This window comes from Mchenga conophoros, unplaced genomic scaffold (genome assembly GCF_057382185.1).
Source record: "Mchenga conophoros isolate Kocher_MC1m ecotype Shallow Benthic unplaced genomic scaffold, M_conophoros_male_GT1.1 unmapped_scaffold_5, whole genome shotgun sequence".
In the NCBI taxonomy this organism is placed as follows: Eukaryota; Metazoa; Chordata; class Actinopteri; order Cichliformes; family Cichlidae; genus Mchenga; species Mchenga conophoros.
The window spans coordinates 1-6,853 of record NW_028182332.1 but is presented as its reverse complement, the minus strand read 5'-3'; positions in this window follow the sequence as shown (position 1 = coordinate 6,853).

Sequence of the window (6,853 nt, the reverse complement as noted above, 5' to 3'; positions counted from 1 at the left end):
GGAAAGCTCGAAGCCAGACGTCACTCCCAGGGGAACATATTAAACATCGCATTATGATCTTTCTTTTCAGAAACAGATCTAATAACTGGTCTCAATTATATTTGATTCATATTGTGTCATATTCTACTCGTGAGAGCAACCCAGCATTAAAATGTGTTATCTTAAGAAGACATCAGTGAATCTCGCCTTATTTCTTAAATCACTGCATATTTCACATTTGCATGGTGGGCTGTGAGATAAACAACAGCTAACAGAGAGGAAAGTTTGAAATCTCTGCATGAAACTGTTACAGCAGCTCTCTGTGCTTGCTCTGTGCCCTTGATGCCTGCGCCTGCTTCATCCCACTTTCCATTTAAACTGGTAGCTACACACTCTGATGCCACTGATAGGCAGTAATTAAATGAGCGAGGCTGGTTCTTTGCCCTGTAAACCAGCTCTCCTGGGCCCGATACTACATGGAAATTCAGCTCTGAGGATCCACTTTCAGATGTCTGCCTGGAAAACACGCCTGCTCACTGTGTGTGTGTGTGTGTGTGTGTGTGTGTGTGTGTGTCTGAGTGTGCTCATACATGGAAGCAGTGGATTTGGGGAATACACTTAATGAATCTTTTAACCTCAATCTTTTCTCCTGCAAATGCATGCATATCATGATCTGTGTTTGAGATGCAGGCCTGATATTCATGATTTATTTATCTTAAACACACACACACACACACACACACACACACACACACACACACACACACACACACACACACACACACACACACACACACACACATCTGGGCATTTATGGCAGTTTGTTTGACATTCAGAAATACTCAAACTAAATCATTTCACATTATTTCAGTTGACATATTAAAGGTAGGAATTTGGAAATGGATGTTTCCAGTGTTCAATTTTCTAGCACTCCAAAAAACTCCTATAATCCTCTAAATTATTCAGGGGTTCTCTTAGTCAGGATATGGTTGACCTAGTTTTGCAAAGTTCAATATCTTCCAAAGTTTGAAACCTGCCATCAACCTTCACCATCTTTCTTCCATAGTGTAGCGAGGGATGACAAACCCAAGGAAACACCTCACAGTTCAGATCCTACCTCGTGTGGTGTTATGTGTGTGTGTACATGTGTTTTTAGGGTGGTTAGTACAAAGGTGAATCATTTCTATCCTGATCCAGAAGTTTCCCACTCGTGACACAAAAGGACTCACTGAGTGGTTTCAGGACCATCGTTTGAGCAGCAGAATTGCTCGTTTCCTGTTTTTCTGCAGGGACCTGTGCAAAACAGCAGCTGATCAGGTGATGTCATGGTGTCCACGCCTTTTCATATCCACGTTCCTGTAATGTTTCTATTTCCATTCTGTTCTCATTCCTGTGGTGTTAATTAAAGTGGTTTTATTAAAGCTGCCTTTGTAGCCAAGTGTGCACCACTGTTTAATAGTTGTTTAAATATTTACATATAAGTATTGAATCACAAGACCCTTTGTTGTCTTAAAGACCTCACAGTGTCATACCACCCCACTTCACATCATACCACTCTAACAGAGCACTTTGCTTGTTGTTCCTTTAAAAGTAGAATGGGAGGCAGAGCCTTCAGCTTTCAAGCTCTTTTCTGTGGATCCAGCTCCCAGTTTGGATTCAGGAGAATACATGCTTAAAATTTTTAAAACCTTTCTTTTTGATAAAGCTCAGAGTTAGGATGGATCAGGTGATCCTGAGGCTGCTGGGGGATTCCCATGATGCCGGTCGCAGCAGATGGCTGCCGTTCGTCCAGCCCAAATCTGCTGGAGGTTGCTTCCTGTTAAAAGGGAATTCTTTGTTCACACTGTCACCAAGTACTTGTTCATAGGAGGCCGTCTGATTGTTGGAGTTTTCTCTGGATTATTGTAATGTTTTTATCTTACGATATTAACTGTTGTTGTGATTTAATGCTATATAAATAAAACTGACTTGACTTGAACTGAGCTGATATATGATGGACTTGATGCACTGTATCATGGCATCAAACAGTCCTTATCCTAACCTTTGCTAAAGTTAATCAGGTAGTTTTTCCTGCCTAAACGTGATAAAGTGTCATTACACCCCAGGAAGAACTTGTTGGAGCTCGTGTAACAGCATGCGACCTTTCCAAAGTGCCAGCTTGGAGAAAGCCAGGCTCTTGGTTTTAGCTTTTATGTCCTTATGGTAAAGTAGACTAACCATGTCCAGACCCAGACCATGACTCTGTGTACTGACAGCAGTCTGGGTCATATTCATACAAGGTTTTTGCTTCTGTATGAGTCCAGTGACCTCGTAGAAACAAGCAAACATAACGCAGGGTAAATCATAATTATCAGTGTCAGAAAGTTCACAGAATGATGAATTAGTCCTTTTCCTTTACCACCAGCAGAGGTTCCATACCTCAGATGAGATCACAAGAAACCGAATCTGGTTCACTCCACCAGCTGTCCCACACTCCTGTTTCCTCCTCCTCTCCATTCAAACTACAGCTTTTTATCTATCGCCCTTAAATGCACTCTCTGCCCATTGTGATGGACAGACAGATGAAGGAGGAGGTGGAGGAAAGTGGTCCCTGGCTCAGGTTTCCTTCTTCCATCTCCTTTTCTCTGTCACAACCCTGCAACCTTGCCTCACCCCTGCACTCTCTCTCATCCTCCTCTTGCCCCTTTCTTGCCCTCTCTCACCATTATGTCCTCAGCCTCTCTTGCTCTGCCCTCCAGATTGGCTTTGCACAGGAATGGGGAAACAGAGAGAGAGAGAACGTGAGATAGAGGATGTGACTGGGCCCCCTCCATCTGTCGCGACTGCAGGATCAAATAATAGGATTCTGTCTGAGAATAGAAGATAATTGCAGTCTGCATTCTGCTCCCTAAGTGTATGATATTAACCCCACGCTCCCCACTAGCCCTGCAGTAAGAGGCAGATGGCTCTGTGTTTTGATATCTGAGCCAGGGAGAGTGAGGTCAGAAGTCAAGTTGGAGTTCAAATCCAAAGGAGTGATTTTTCGCTTCCCCCTTTGACCCCTCTCAATACCCTCCCCTTTTCCTTCATCTCCCACAGTGGAGAAAATATGGATGTCATTCAACAAAAGGACATTCCCTAAGACCTATGCCCCAGCAGACCAGTTGTAGCCTGATGTAAGGAGAGCAGGTAGCCCTCGCTCCGCACTAACCCACTTACATACATGGTGAGTGGCATGCAAAGGTTTCAGGGTGTGAGACAAAGGTGGGAATGGAGTCCAGATTAGATTTAATCATCAGGCTACACAGTGTGGCAGAGGTCACAAGCTGCTGGAAAGGGTTAGGAAAAGGGACATTCAAATAGATATATCCATTTTTAGAATTCCTGTTTGACTCTGGGAGAAGCTGAAGGCGCAGCCATGTATTTAAACTACACAGGACAAAGTGAAAGTCACACGTATGTACAAGAGATTTGATTAGAGATGGGTATGGAAACCCGGTTCTTGTTGAGAACCGGTTCCCACTGTTTCAATTCCTTGGAAGTGTTTGCCATTTTTGCAAACGATTCCCTTATCGATTCCAGTCGCCCCGAATGACGTCATCACGTTGCGGAGCGTCATTTACCTGGCAGGAAACACGGCGGCTCAAACACTCAAAAGCTTGGTTACACTTTACGAGAACGGATGACAACAGGGCAACTTGCAATACTTGCAAAGCAGAGATTTCATTTAAGGGAGGAAACACTACGAATATCAAAAGCATTTGCTCACAAAACACACGATGACCTTAAATGAATGTCGTGTTTTTAATTCCGCTCCGGACTCGTGAATCTCAACCCAGCAGCAGCGCTAACGTTTGCACGTCCTATCCCGTTAATGCAGCAGGTAAATAATCAGCTAACAGTGCATATTATGTTAGCGCGATCTGCCTTATTACAAACCTGCCATCACTGTGTGTTTAGTGACCATGATGAGAGAGACAGAGTCTGGCTCAGATGCTGGCAGTTCTCGCTGCAGTCTGCCGGTAGCGTCTCCTTTCAGGCAGGATAGACGAACGTCACCGAGCAGTGACTCAGTTTGTGGTCAAAGGCTTGAACCCATTTCCCACAGCAGATGATTTTCAGTAAGTGAATGTGTTTAATTGTAGGCAGGGACATTACTGGATATTCTTGTGTAATTGCTACAGAATAATTTATGTTATACTTTGTTATTGCTACAGAAGAATATTTATTTTATTATTTTACATTTACAATGTTTTTTCCTGGGGACCCTGTGACCCCCCATTGAAGAGCCGTAGGCTGGATCTCTTAAGATCTCACTGTTGGGTTTGTAAGGCCATGTTACTCCTAAATTTCTCTCTTGTTCAAAGAGAAGATATAAAACACAGTTCTAAGCTAATCGACCTTAGTGTTCTCCTTTTTAAAAAGAATCGATAAAGAATCGATAAAGAATCGAATCGTTAAACAGAATCGAAAATGGAATCGTGAAAATCTTATCAGTACCCATCCCTAGATTTGATAAAAACACATCATATCATTCAGCTCAGCTTTATTTATACAGCACCAAATCACAGTGCTTTATATTGTAAGGCAGACACTACAATAATACATACAGAGAAAAACCCAACAATCATATGAGCCCCTGTAAACAAGCACTTTGGCAACAGTGGGAAGGAAAAACTCCCTTGTAACAGGAAGAAACCTCCGGCAGAACCAGGCTCAGGGAGGGGCGGGGCCATCTGCTGTGATTGGTTGGGGTGAGAGAAGGAAGACAGGATAAAGACATGCTGTGGAAGAGAGACAGAGGTTAATAACAGATATGATTCAATGCAGAGAGGTCTGTTAATACATAGTGAGTGAGAAAGGTGACTGGAAAGGAAAAACTCAATGCATCATGGGAATCCCCCGGCAGCCTACATCTATTGCAGCATAACTAAGGGAGGATTCAGGGTCACCTGGTCCAGCCCTAACTATATGCTTTAGCAAAAAGGAAACATAGCATTTAATGCTGGACAATCTAAGTATGAAACACAAGTAGAAGGACTGAAAGTCAGTCTGGATTTCATGATGAAAACATAAACTAAGAAAACTGACTTAGCTAAGCAGTCAGGCAAACACATGGACACCTCGCGTCTCGAGCCTGAAAGTGGACCTGATTTCTGAATGAAAATCACTTCGCAGATGCAAGCGAGGAGGGTTATGGCACAGTCACTTATCTGCTGTTGCGCAGCACCCAGAATCAAGTGCATTGTGCGTTTATAATGGGTAAAGCAAGAGTGGCTCCATTGAAACAAACTTCCATTCCTCGCATGGAATTGACAGCTGCCTTAGTTGCGAGTAGAATGGATAAGATGTGGAAAAAAGAGCTGCAAATGCATTTGCAGGAGTCAGCATTCTGGACTGATAGTACCTCTGTGTTAAGGTATATCAGCAATGAAACCTCAAGGTTTAAAGTGTTTGTAGCAAACCGGGTGACCGAGATACTTAAAGTGTCCAAACCTTCTCAGTGGAAATATGTTAATACATCATGTAATCCTGCTGATCTAGCCTCTAGGGGAGTTAAGGTGCAAACCTTTTTGAAGGATGATTCTTGGTTGTCAGGGCCAAAGTTTCTTGCTGAACCAGAAATTAATTGGCCAGTGAATCTTGATCTTGGAAAGATCTCCATAAATGATCCAGAGATTAAAACGACCATTTTAGTCAATGCTGTTGATGCAAATGAATGTCAGGATGGTGCGATGAAGTTCATTACTTATTTTTCTTCGTGGACTCGTCTAAAAAGGATGGTTGCATGGGTTCTTAGATTCAAAGATTTGTTGCAGGAACTTAGTAAAAAGAGGAAACAGCTGGAAGAGAGCTTTGCGTCTAGCGTGACTCAAGAAAATCTTGAGGAAAAGCTTAAAAGAGAGTTGCAAACTGTCAAGGACCATGCTGCTAAAGGATGTCTTTCGGTAGAAGAGCTTAACAAGGCTGAGAATGCAGTTCTTTGCTTTTGTCAACGGAGGAGATATGCCGATGAGATCAGTAGATTACAGAGGGGTGAAATGGTGAAGAAGAGTAGTGAGCTCTATGGGCTTAATCCTAAGCTTGAGAATGGTGTGTTGAGAGTGGGAGGTAGGCTTAGTAGAGCAGCTATGCCTGAAGATGCAAGGCATCCCGCAATTATAGCCAGGGATTTGCATATTTCTGACCTAATACTTCAACATGTACATCAGAAAATAGGGCATGGTGTCCGAACTGCGGCAAAGGTATTGGGTTCCAGGTGCAAGCATTGCCATAAGGAGGATTTTGGCTAAATGCATAGTGTGTCGCAGACTTCATGCAGCATCAGGATATCAGATGATGGCAGACCTTCCACAAGAGCGCATCTCACCCGATGAACCTCCATTTTCTCGGGTTGGAGTGGATTGTTTCGGACCTTTTCAAGTTAAGCGTGGAAGGTGTGAAGTAAAGAGATATGGAATTATCTTTACATGCCTGGCTGTGAGAGCTGTGCATTTGGAGGTATTGTCATCTTTGAGCACAGACTCTTTTATCAATGCGCTTCGTCGATTTGTATCAAGGCGAGGTCAGGTATTGGAGATACGATCGGATAATGGTACCAACTTTGTGGGTGGTGAACGCGAGTTGAGAGAGGCAGTGGAAGGATGGAATCAGGCACAGATTCAGGAGATGCTGCTGCAAAAGGGCATAAAGTGGATTTTTAATCCTCCTGCTGGTTCCCATCATGGCGGTGTTTGGGAACGTCTCATAAGGTCTGTCAGGAAGGTGTTAAATTCCATTTTGAAAGTGCAGAATTTGGACGAAGAAGGCCTTTGTACAGTTCTTTGTGAGGCAGAGGCTATTATGAACAGTAGACCAATAACTAAAGCCTCTACTGATCCTAATGATTTGGAGG